The sequence below is a fragment of the Pseudophryne corroboree genome, chromosome 2, assembly GCF_028390025.1.
Source record: "Pseudophryne corroboree isolate aPseCor3 chromosome 2, aPseCor3.hap2, whole genome shotgun sequence".
Taxonomy (NCBI): Eukaryota; Metazoa; Chordata; class Amphibia; order Anura; family Myobatrachidae; genus Pseudophryne; species Pseudophryne corroboree.
In genome coordinates, this window is record NC_086445.1 from 155,426,000 (window position 1) to 155,439,775 (window position 13,776).

The following is a 13,776-nucleotide window of genomic DNA, read 5'->3' on the forward strand; positions in this document are numbered from 1 at the left end:
CTGTTGTCTGTGGGACGAATATGGCCATTGACATGCCTGGTCAAATTACAAAAAAAATCACCTCTTCGGTGTGGAATTATTTTAACAGAAATGCAGACAACAGGTGTCAAGCCGTGTGTTGCCTTTGTCAAGCTGTAATAAGTAGGGGTAAGGACGTTAACCACCTAGGAACATCCTCCCTTATACGTCACCTGGAGCGCATTCATCAGAAGTCATTGACAAGTTCAAAAACTTTGGGTGACAGCGGAAGCAGTCCACTGACAACTAAATCCCTTCCTCTTGTAACCAAGCTCCTGCAAACCACACCACCAACTCCCTCAGTGTCAATTTCCTCATTAGACAGGAAAACCAATAGTCCTGCAGGCCATGTCACTGGCAAGTCTGACGAGTCCTCTCCTGCCTGGGATTCCTCCGATTCATCCTTGAGTGTAACGCCTACTGCTGCTGTCGCTGCTGTTGTTGCTGCTGGGAGTCGATTGTCATCCCAGAGGGGAAGTCGGAAGACCACTTGTACTACTTCCAGTAAGCAATTGACTGTCCAACAGTCCTTTGTGAGTGTGAAGGAGCATCGATATTCGCGTCTGCTCAGCGCCACTGATAAAGTGCGCATGCGCAAGACTGTGCTTGCGCACATTAAGAAATACACTGGGAATAAATCAGCTGTATATAGAACAAAAGAAATATACTGTATTGATCGTAACATGAGCTACAGTAATACAAACAACAGGAAATGACACCTAGCCAGCCATGGACCTTATGTCCCACTTCCAAGCCATGTGCAGCTGTGGGGGTAGGTTGGTGAAGTGCATGCTGGGAAAGGTTATATAAAGCCCCCTCACCCAAAAACAAGCTCTCTTTTCCTGACACTACAATACAGGACACAACACTGACCTGGCTTCTGGAAATCCACTCAACAAAACACTTTCTTTGGAAGGTAACCATACTTCTGACTATACCAGAACACACTCTATTTACCTTCACTTTAAATCACCTCTCCTTTTGACTTTGATATCTTTACTATGTCTGTATGTGTTATGCCTGCACTTGGGCTGGCCTATACAATGGACACTGCTTTCTTCATTTGTCTGCTTTCATCTCTCCATCTCTATACACATACTGATAACTTTTTAACATACACACAAATATATACACACACACACACTAGATGTTTTTCAGGTAGATGATTATCCAGCATTTACCAGTTAGTCCACTGATTAGCCGAGTGCGTGTTAAACATTTATCCCCTAACAATAAATGCCACACACACGTTATCATCCCCTAACAATACATGCTACAGACACACACACAGAGGCGGATTGGCCATAGGGTTCACAGGGAAGATTCCCGGTGAGCCGACGCACCCGTGGGGCCTGTTTTGTTTGAGGACATGTGGTCCTTTTTATAGACATAATGAATAAGATGCAAAATAATTTTCATATATGAAAATTACTTTGCCACTTAGCCTGTGATTGCAGATGATCTAGTGTATGCTCTGTCTGCCTGCTTGGCTGACATATAAGATTGAGTGAATAGTGATTGGGATACAGTTGGTGTAATAAGCAAGAAAATATATCTTTCTAAAGAATGATATAGTTTCCTAAATTCTGAAGGTGTATCATATAATGTGCTCATAATATATATATATTTTTTAACTTCCCCCTTGATGCTGGACATGCCCACTATCTGGAAAGTCTTGGGTGGGAGGGTGCTGCTACCATGGCCCATGGCTAGACCTTACACCTCTGGTGCTGCCCATGTGGGGCCACTAGTACAAATTTTCCAGGGCCGCTTTTTGTTCCCAATCCGTCCCTGCACACACACATGTTTCTCACCATGCTTTCTGGAACAGCCATCTACTCACATCCTTATACACACGTACACAGGGAAGAGCACAATCTGATAACACTAGCACAGCTTTCTTGCATTCATACATTCACACACACACATACATATATATATATACAGTATATATATATATATATATATATATATCTACACGTACACCAAGAACATATACGAGTAAGGAATAACTAGAACCTGCATTGAAGTTTATTTAGCAACAGAATGGGGTAATACATTACTGGGATCAAGTTAGGAATTCACTTCTGAGTTGTTAAACTGTATTGTGTATCTGACCTGGTAATCTATATTGCATTATTTTAACTGTCCACATGTAAGTCATCTATAAGATTGCAGTTACTGTTTATGGAGTAAAAGATGTTATACTTTATATGGTCTTTGGTTCATTACAACTGAGGGTAAGAAGGATTTAAATGTTTAAATCATATGTATAATGCAATATAGCGATATAACGAGGTTACTTGACGGATTTTGTCAAGGAGTAATATTTGGGCGGTTTTGGCCCAGGCAATAGTAGAGAGTTCGCGTGTGTAGCTCACATGGGACTCTAGGTGAGACGCATAATGCATTTCAGCTGGGACCTTCTGTCTGTGGGCTGTTGTGGTATAAGACAAATATATATATTATAAGACTGCATGGTAAGGCTAGTGGATATTAGTCAGAAGGTCATAGATGAAGTAGTATCACATGTAAGGAATATGGAATGGAAGAAAGTATTGTATCATTTCCCAATAATTACTTATAACAATTAATACTGGTATAAAGGTTATTTTGTATTTGTGTGACTATCAGACCCCCCAGAGGGAGGGGGAGGAGTACAAACAACCTCAGACAAAAGGTACACACTTTAACAGCGAGGAAGATGAAATATCACAGCAGTAATCCTGCTGCAAAGCGGATAACTCAGGTCTTGGCAGCTGCATTGGTGTTAAACGTGTGTCCGGTATCCACCGTTAATTCACAGGAAATTAGAGAATTGCTTGAGGTACTGTGTCCCCGGTACAAAATACCATCTAGGTTCCATTTCTCTAGGCAGGCGATACCGAGAATGTACACAGACGTCAGAAAAAGAGTCACCAGTGTCCTAAAAAATGCAGTTGTACCCAATGTCCACTTAACCATGGACAAGTGGAGCAGGGCAGATTCAGTACTATATGACTGTGACAGCCCACTGGGTAGATGTATTGCCTCCCGCAGCAAGAACAGCAGCGGCGGCACCAGTAGCAGCATCTCGCAAATGCCAAATCGTTCCTAGGCAGGCTACGCTTTGTATCAACACTTTTCATAAGAGGCACACAGCTGACAACCTCTTACGGAAACTGAGGAACATCATTGCAGAATGGCTTACCCCAATTGGACTCTGCTGGGGATTTGTGACATCGGACAACGGCACCAATATTGTGCATGCATTACATTCGGGCAAATTCTAGCACGTCCCATGTTTTGCACATACATTGAATTTGGTGGTGCAGAATTTTTTTTAAAATGACAGGGGCGTGCAAGAGATGCTGTCAGTGGCCCGAAGAATTGCGGGCCACTTTCGGCATTCAGCCACCGCGTGCCGAAGACTGGAGCACCAGCAAACACTCCTGAACCTGCCCCGCCATCAGCTGAAGCAAGAGGTGGTAACGAGGTGGAATTCAACCCTCTATATTCTTCAGAGGATGGAGGAGCAGCAAAAGGCCATTCAAGCCTATACATCTACCTACAATATAGGCAAAGGAGGGGGAATGCACCTGACTCAAGCGCAGTAGAAAATTATTTCAACGTTGTGCAAGGTTCTGCAACCCTTTGAACTTGCCACACGTGAAGTCAGTTCAGACACTGCCAGCCTGAGTCAGGTCATTCCCCTCATCAGGCTTTTGCAGAAGAAGCTGGAGAGAATGAAGGAGGAGCTAAAACTGAGCGATTCCGCTAGGCATGTGGGACTTGTGGATGGAGCCCTTAATTCGCTTAACCAGGATTCACGGGTGGTCAATCTGTTGAAATCAGAGCACTACATTTTGGCCACCGTGCTCGATCCTAGGTTTAAAGCCTACGTTGTATCTCTCTTTCCGGCAGACACAGGGGTATATTTACTAAGCTCCCGATTTTGACCGATTTGGTGTTTTTTGTTCAAAGTGTCATCTCGGGAATTTACTAAACTGAAGTCTCGGCAGTGATGAGGGCATTCGTATTTTTTTACGGCTGTGTTGTAAAAATACGAATGAATACACCATCGGTCAAACGTTTCTGTTTAGGTATAGAACTCGGTCATTTACTATGCATTCGTATTTGAAATCTCTACCGTGAAAGAGCATTTGCGGGTGTAAAAAAATACAATTCGTAAAAAAACACGGGAAAAAAGTAGACCTGCTTTTGAGAAGCGTGTTTACAGGTGTTCCGACTTCATCATTAATCACACCTGCATTTTTGGCCCTTTAAAAGGTGGGCCAGCACATTTGGCAAATCAATCACTCTGAAATGGCTGCTGCCGTGTGTAGCAGTGAATTTTTGCTGTGGGATTCCTGAGACTGCTCCATGAGGCTACAAGAAACCAGGGCCAGGAAACTGAACATGGTCAGCAGGATGTACAGGTGCCGTGGAGGCTGCGCAGGCCTCGGTTTATTAGGAGGCGTTTGAACTTAAATGCATTGGCCGATAACCAGGTCATACAGATGTTCAGGCTAATTAGGACCAACATTTTCCATCTGTATGACCTAGTCAAACTGGACCTAGACCCTGAGACAGCCTGCTCTCGCTCTGTCTCAGGCCTGCACAAACTCCTGGCTGTGTTGCACTTTATGGCTACTGGCAGCTTTCAGGCTGTGACAGGCGATGTAATAGGAATCTCACAGGCCACCTTTTCAAAATATTTAAATCAGGTGAGGCAAACCATACATACTCCTCTATGCTCCATTTCTGTATTGTGTAATGTGAATTTATAACAGTATATTTGAACAAAGCGCTTAAGACACTCACCTTATATTTGTGACTGTACACTCAGGTTTTGGATGCATTTGAACCCCACATAGATGCCTCTATCTGCTTCCCTACCCATGAGTCTCAGTGGCATGCAGTCAAGGTAGCTTTCTATGAGCTTGCTGGTATGCCAAATGTGCTGGGTGCCATAGATTGCACACACGTTGAGCTGAGACCACCTAGGGGTAGGCAATATATTTATATAAATAGACATTTTGGGCAATCAACTAATGTCCAGGTGGTTTGTGATGCAAATCTCAAAATGATGAGTGTTGTTGCGGGTTACCCTGGCTGCTGCCATGACTCCTTCATCCTCAGTCAGTCATCCCTCTTTGATAAATTTGAGGCTGGAGAAATGCTGGATGGCTGGCTGCTGGGTATGTACCAAGTATTTGTGATTCATTTTGTGCTTACCTCAACCTGCACATTATGTTAGCACTGTGTTTGTGCATCAATATTTAACAATGCTGCTAATCTCTGTTTTTCAGGTGATGGGGGTTATGGCTACTACTCTTGGCTTCTGACTCCATTGTCCGCCCCTGATTCCCCTGCTGAACACAATTACAATCATGCACATAAGTCAAGGTTTCGGTGTCTGGATAAGTCTGCCGGGATTTTGTTGTATAGTCCCTTAAAGGTGACTAGGATTGTGTTCTGCTGCTGTTTTCTTCATAACATGTGTTTGCAGCAACATCTACCACATGATGATGATGATGATGATGATGATGATGATGAAGAAGAAGAAAACAGTCAGCAAGCAGAGGAGTTAGAAACATCTGGCGACACTGTGAGTACATATATAGGGAGGCAGGTATGGCAAGACCTGATTTTGGCACATTTTAGCGGTAAGTAAATTTGCCTGTGTGCTTTGTATATGAACAATTAAGGCACACCAATGTATTTTCTGTAGTAATGTGGCTCTTGCTCCCTCTTGAGCTAGTCAGCTGAGTGTTGTTTATTTGCTTGATATGTTTTTATGTCAAACTGTTGGGTATCAGTTACTTAGCTATTTGTATAGCGTTTTTTGTTTATTAATTATGTGTTTATAATGTTAAAAGTTTCTTTTTCACATTCAAAGGTAATGTTTGCCACAATACTACATAATAATTTAGTATGCACTAACAACCATTATTGTTTAGCCTATTGTTTGTGTTTGTTGTGTGTCGACTTTCTTCTAAAGCTGTGTTTGAAATATGTTACCTCATTATCACAACATAATGGACATTGAGTAATGTGTGCCAGTTAGCCAAACATACATTGACTAACACCAACCTTACAAAATTGTTTACACATAATTATGGTTGTGATGTGGTAAACGTTCATGTTAGTAATGATGCTAGAATATTCCCAACACATGTGAGTGTTAACTCTAAGAATTTTCCTCTTACACTGACAGTTTTTTGCACATAACACATTGCAAATCAATCAGTTTTCACATTTATTACTGTACAACATGTGTTTTCATTACAAATAACTGCTATTGTGTAGACCTAATATTGTCAACAATGTGTCTCCAGCTGCAGGGTGGTAAATTTCTTAGGCTGTTCTTTGGTGGCTGACGTGGGTTTGGTTTGGGCAGTGGAGCAGGTTCGGCTTGATCTTCGAACTGGTGATGTAGGTGTGTTGGTCCCTGAGCTGGAACCTTGTTGGTGTTGTGCCAACAAATTAATATTTTGACTGAGGTTAGGCAGGGTTGCCGTAAGTTGTGTTGTGGCTGTTGTGTTGTTGTCTATGATGCGAGACATGGTTTCTGATATAATTTGATTACTTTGAATCAACTGAATGAGGGCCTGTTGATGGCGGTGTTGCTCATCCATTATGCGCTGAAAGGTAACAATAAGTTGGCTGTTATCTTCTCTCATCTGCTCCATACTGTTTGTGACTCTGCATAGCTGGACATTGAGCCTGCTTGTGTTTCTACACAGTCTCGGGAGATGATGGGGCAGACAGGCTAGGTATTGGGTGTGTGTGCGTAGGCAATCAATATTCTGTGCCTGTTGTTACCCAAAATGATGGTTCAGGTAGTTGCGGGGGTTTTTTTTGGCTCAATTGTGGGTGTGGTGACATTTGAGGTGGCGGGGTACTTTCCTGAGGCGTGTTTGGTTGGTTAACGTCTATTGCTTGCAGATGGAGGGTGTATGTTTCCTGTTCAGATTCCTGCTGGGCTTCCGGGGGCATGATGTCTGGTTCTGTATGGGGTTTAAGGGGACAACATTTGAGTGTATTCGAAAATTATGCTGGATTTCATATTTAGTTTAACTTTCTAGACTTGTTTGTCAAACATTTTTCTAAAGCAAATTAGGATGTTCACCAAGACTCGTATACACAATCAAAAAGGCCAATTATGTTGGTTTTTATGTTGAAAAAAATGACTTCAAAACAAAAGTGGACACATGTTTGACAAATACCACACTTACGAAACAAACACACAGAGGTACAAAGTTTACACCATGAAAAAAGTGATTTGTCACCCGCCATATCGTACTTGCATTAAAATATCAAACAGTAAATGACAATATGAATTCTATCACCATTGTGAAAGGGTGTGAATCTACCTGAAGCTCAATATTTTACTATTCAAATAAATAATGACAACACAATACTACTGTAAGGCACAAGAGAACACTCTAAATTTGCAAAACTTTTTTAGTGGTTTTTTGTTTTTAACAATTTGCAAGCCATGTGCATGGTGCTGTGGATAAGTACTAGGATTATTTAATTTTTTGGCTGATGTGTAATTTGTGTTTTGTGTTTACTCACCAGACAGCTGAGGGGAATGTGGTCCCGGTGATTGAGTACTCTCCAAAATGTGTTCTGGTGGCTGAGGCAACACAGTTGAAATATGACGTGGGAGTGTGCTTAATGCTGGTGTTGGTGCGACATCAGTATGACGTCTCTTGCTAGGCCTGCTCGTGTGGCTGCCAGACCCCTGTGAAGGACGTCTTTGTGGACTGTGATGCGATGTTGAAGTTCCTATGGATTAATGCAAACATTAGATTATTTTGAATTTTTGTGGTGGCCACATTAACAGGTGTCATTTTTGCGTTACCTGTATTGCCAGCATCCACAGCTCTTGACAGTGTTGCTTGTGTTCTGGAAGTGGTGGCTTGCTTTCGTACTCTAAAAATGATACATTGGTGTTTATGACCTTTAATTACAGTGTGAACTTTTGTAAGTAGCAACATTTAGTGATGTGGACATATGATTACCATTATGGGTACAGTTTCTAACAATAAATTTTGAAACAATGGGTTGCTTCATTTTTTGTAAACAGGCTAATGAGGTTCCATTTCCAAAGACAAAAACATAGCCAAGTAGTCTAATTTCCATGGCCAACAGCTGAATATACACACATGCATTACCATATATTTTAAATTATTACATTAATGAGTAAATTTGAAAATAGAATTTAAAAAACCGAAAAATTAGAAAATTAAAAAAAAAGAAAACATACAATACTTAGCCATCTACACTAACATATTGGCCACAAAGACAAGTAAAATACAGCAGACATTAAACAAAAAAACCCCAAAAAAACCATTACTACCTAACACCTCACTATACAAACACAAAATATTTTAAAAACAAACAAAAAGATAATCAATTTAGAACATAAAAATATATTAACAATACGATATCATTTTAAAAATACTAATTAGACATAAACACATATGCAGATATAACAGATTGTTAAAAAAAACTCACCATCAGGCCTAGGACGATCCGAATCCCGCACATTAGTCGCACCAACAATTTCATGCGGAATAAGGGTCCGCACAGGTTCCTCCCACTCCCGATAAGATGCTATAAAGGGATGGCCACCCCCTGTTTGCCTGGCTGACTTAGCCTCCTTTGCCATCTTGGCCTTGACACGGCGCTTGATGTCGTAGAATCTCTTCCGACACGTGTCCTCGGTCTTCTTCACCACACCCTCACTGTTTACTGCCGCTTCTACCTTCCCCCACAGAAGAGTTTTCCTGCGCGAAGGCACCTTGGCCGCATCACACCCAAACAGCTGGCGATGATGGCGCATCAACTCATGCACCAAAGCCATATTTTCCGCAAAGCTAAATTGAACATTTCTGCCCGTCTTGGTAGTGGTGCGTGGCTGCGGAGCAACACCACCATCACTGTCACTATCACTCGAGGCCACAGCAGCAACCTCGCCCTCCTCCACCTCACTAACCTCCTCCCTGTCACTCACCTCCTCCACCTCACTCACCTCCTCCACCTCACTCACCTCCTCCCTCTCACTCACCTCCTCCCTCTCACTCTCCTCTGACTGGGACATAATAATGATAAACAACAAATAACACTAATAAAAAAAACACAAAACACACTCCACCACTACCACTGCACACCAACCACACACACACACACACACACACACACACACACACACACACACACACATGCACACACTCACAAACAAACAATGACAATAGACTGAAAGTAAAATGCACAAACACTAAAAATGACACAAACTTTAATGAGACTACACAACAATTACCACAAGACTACTTACACACACAATACAACACTCAACAATCGCAAGAAACCTCCAAAACCGACTAACAAATCACCAACTCCAAAACACCAACTTCTTCTCACCTCTCCACTAGCTAAACCCACGAGGTGCAGCTGGTTGGGGGCGTTTTTATACTAATGAGCACAGACACTCCTCCATGACAAACACAACCAATCACGGACGAGTGACGAAAACGAAAGTAAGAAAATAACGCGTCCGGGAAGGGTCAAAAACACTGCCGTGGAAATTAAAGATACAAATTCGTAAAAAGCCCAACAAAATACGTCCGCAAAAATAAGAGTCGGCCGCGATCACATAAAATATATAACGAATGACATCGACATCGGAAAATACGAAAACACAAATTACGAACGCTTAGTAAATGAGTCGTAAAGAAAACAAAAAGTTGCAAATTCACACTACCGATGTCAGTCGTGTTTCAACTTCAAACAAATTCTGAACATTACGAATCTTAGTAAATATACCCCACAGTCTGCAGATGTTCAAAGACCTGCTGGTGAGACACTTGTCAAGTCAAGCGGAACGTGACCCGTCAACGGCTCCTCCTTCACATTCTCCCGCAACTGGGGCTGCAAGGTAAAGGCTAAGAATTCCGAGCCCAGCCGCTGGCAGGGCAGTCTGGAGCGAGTGCTGACATCTGGTCCGGACTGAAGGACCTGCCAACGATTACTGACATGTCGTCTACTGTCACTGCATATGATTCTGTCACCATTGAAAGAATGGTGGAGGATTATATGAGTGACCGCATCCAAGTCAGACAGTCCGTACATATACTGGCAGGAAAAAGAGGCAATTTGGAGGCCCTTGCACAAACTGGCTTTATTTTACCTTAGTTGCCCCCCCTCCAGTGTGTACTCCGAAAGAGTGTTTAGTGCAGCCGGTCACCTTGTCAGCAATCAGCGTACGGGGTTACTTCCAGAAAATGTGGAGAAGATGATGTTCATCAAAATGAATTATAATCAATTCCTTCGTGGAGACATTCACCAGCAATTGCCTCCAGAAAGTACACAGGGACCTGAGATGGTGGATTCCAGTGGGGACAAATTAATAATCTGTGAGGAGGGGGATGTACACAGTGAAAGGGGTGAGGAATCGGACGATGAGGAGGAGGTGGACATCTTGCCTCTGTAGAGCCAGTTTGTGCAAGAAGAGATTGCTTCTTTTTTGGTGGGGGCCCAAACCAACCAGTCATTTCAGCCACAGTCGTGTGGCAGACCCTGTCACTGAAATGATGGCTTTGTTAAAGTGTGCATGTCCTGTTTATACAACATAAGGGTGGGTGAGAGGGCCCAAGGACAATTCCATCTTGCACCTCTTTTTTCTTTAATTTATCTTTGCATCATGTGATGTTTGGGGCCAATTTCTTTAAGTGCCATCCTGTCTGACACTGCAGTGCCACTCCTAGATGGGCCAGGTGTTTGTGCCGGCCACTTGGGTCGCTTTGCTTAGTCATCCAGCGACCTCAAGGCAAATTTTAGGACTAAAAATAATATTGTGAGGTGTTCAGAATAGACTGGAAATGAGTGGAAATTGTGGTTATTGAGGATAATAATACTATGGGATCAAAATTACCCCCAAATTCTATGATTTAAGCTGTTTTTGAGGGTTTTTTGAAAAAAAACACCCGAATCCAAAACACACCCGAATCCGACAAAAAATTTTCAGGGAGGTTTTGCCAAAACGCGTCCGAATCCAAAACACGGCCGCGGAACCGAATCCAAAACCAAAACACAAAACCCGAAAAATGTCCGATACACATCTCTAAGTATGATATATGTAAACACCTTCAGTTTAACTTTGCCTTGTAATCAGCTGACACGAGTGTTTCCTAATGAGAATGAAATATTATGGTTACTGTGTTAGGTGCACTGAATTCCTTTGGGGAACCGAGGCTTCTATTCCTAGACACTAGTTACGATGGTTGTACTTTATATACAGTTGCTCATCACCGGTATCCAATTGTGCTTACATCCATTGTTCCTCATTTGGCCGATACTCTGAAAGTAAGGAGGACTTTACCAGCTATTGTAGGACGACTTTACCTTCTGTCTGGCTCAACTCCTTATGGTACTTGTGCTATCATTTAGTGTTGCTAGGGTCCTGTTTGTCGATTTCAGCTCGGCCTTCAATACAATAGTCCCCAGCATCCTCCACCCCAAATTACTTCGCCTAGGGGTCCCAGAAGCTACCTGTTCCTGGATAGTAGACTTCCTGACAGATAGGACACAGGTGGTGAAAGCGGGGGAATTCACCTCTCAAGCGCAGTCCATTAGTACAGGGGCCCCTCAGGGCTGTGTCCTCTCACCCCTGCTCTTCTCCCTGTACACAAATGACTGTACCTCAGAGGCGCAATCAGTAAAGATCATCAAATTCGCTGATGACACCACCGTGATCGGCCTCATCAAGGACGGGGACGAATCGGCCTATAGATGGGAAGTAGACCAGTTGGCTCAGTGGTGCATCCACAACAACCTTGAGCTCAACCCCCTCAAAACTGTCTAGATGATAGTGGACTTCAGGAAGAAGTCATCTAGTGCACCTCTGCTTATGATTGCTGACAGTGTGATATCGCTAGTGGAATCCTTCAAGTTTCTAGGGACCACAATCTCCCGGGACCTTAAATGGGGGTCCAACGCTGATGCCACTGTTGGGAAAGCGCAGCAGAGGTTGTTCTTCCTCAAGCAACTAAGGAAGTTCAACATCCCACAGAAGCTTCTGCTCCTCTTCTACTCCGCAATTCTGGAGTCGGTACTGTGCTCCTCGATACTCGTATGGTACAGCTCCGCCAGCGCAAGGGACAGATGCAGGCTCCAAAAGGTGGTCAGAACCACAGAGAAGATCATCGGGGCCAACCTTCCCTCAGTCCAGGACCTGTACCTTTCCAGAGCTAAAAAGCAGGCAATGAAGATAGTAAAAGACCAGCTACACCCCAGCCACAGCATGTTTAACTTGCTTCCTTCAGGTAGGCGTTACAGGGCCATCCCCACCAGGTCCACCAGAAGCCTCAAAAGTTTATTTCCCCAAGCGGTCCGCCTGCTGAACTCCTGAACATTGACTGAGTAGACGTACATGTAAATAACTTGTGTCCCTACCGTATACCTATATGTGTGACTTTACTCCCCCCCACCTGCTTATCTGTTACCTATTTGGCTGTTGTATAGCAAACCGAAGACAAATTCCTAGTATACGCAAGTATACCTGGCCAATAAAACTGATTCTGATTCTGATTCTTGCTCTCAGATGGAAAAACCGGCTCATTTGGGGCAATCACTATATTATGTACATTTACTGGTTGAGTCTCCCATTTTCAGAATTCCAAAATATGGAATATTCCAAAATATAGATTTTTTTGAGCACTATTGAGATAGTGACACCTTTTCTTTCTGATGGTGCAAAGTACACAAACTTTGTTTCATGCACAAAATTATTAAATATATTGTATAAATTGACCTTCAGGCTGTGTGTATAAGGTGTATATGAAACATAAATGCTTTCTGTGTTTAGTCTTGGGTCCCATCCCCAAGATATCCAAAATACCTCTGGTCCCAGGTGTCACAATTCCTCAGTGTGTGAGGTAAATCAATGTGGTAACTGCCACCAGCAGAAGTACAGGTCGCTACGCCAGTTAGGCCAAGCAACTTTGAGGGACCACGCCCAAGGTAAACTTCTGCTACCACCCACGCACACAATTATTAATACGTAAAAAATTAGGTAACATGAGCCTCTATGGAGTTGGGTGTGAAAACACAGAATCCAGAACCAAGATTAATATTTTTAATCCAAGTCAAACCTTTATAGTTTATAGGTACTGAAAAAGAAAGGTTACAAGAATATAATAGTTTAATTAGTCACACAAGTAATTGCAATTTCAAGAAATAGGGAGAAAACAACATTCTAGTCACCTGCAGTACAGAACACTGTAGAGTGAGGTCTCTCTTCCTATCCTGGACATTATAGGCTCCAGTCTCTCCCCGAAAGCCACCTCAAAGGTAATGACAATTTGCAAAGTCAGTTTCCTATATTTAAAGCTACATGCTGCAGCCCCCCAACACACTTCTTTGGGAGTCCTTTAATCCTCCCATAACCAGAGTGGAGTGAGTCTCAGCTTACACTTTGGGGTTTCTCAGCCATTCTAGCAGGGCTGAATTCCGTTATCTTTAATTGTTTGTTTGAAGCTGGCTTAACTAGGATTGTGTACACAAACTGGACTTTTTTTCAATAGGCCAGGAAGAACACTCAAGTTACACTCTTCTGGCCCTAGTGTCTCTGAGGGTTTGTTGGTTTGACCCCTACTGTGTTATATACAAACTTCAGCCTCTAATTACTGTCCCATACAGGATCCTAGGGCTATTAACAGCTTGTCTCTGAAGTTCTGTGACTATAAAGAAATACCAGCAAGGCCATTA

The 13,776-nt window shown here is 42.7% G+C and overlaps 1 long non-coding RNA gene across 1 annotated transcript; it reads right to left on the minus strand.

Annotated features, from left to right (window-relative positions):
• Positions 1-6,964: 6,964 nt before the first annotated feature.
• LOC135050588 (uncharacterized) lies at positions 6,965-7,944 on the minus strand. The gene is made up of 3 exons (XR_010241682.1): positions 7,871-7,944; positions 7,582-7,794; positions 6,965-7,010 (listed from the first exon to the last, which is right to left on the minus strand). It is a non-coding gene; the product is annotated as an uncharacterized LOC135050588 (long non-coding RNA).
• Positions 7,945-13,776: the final 5,832 nt, after the last annotated feature.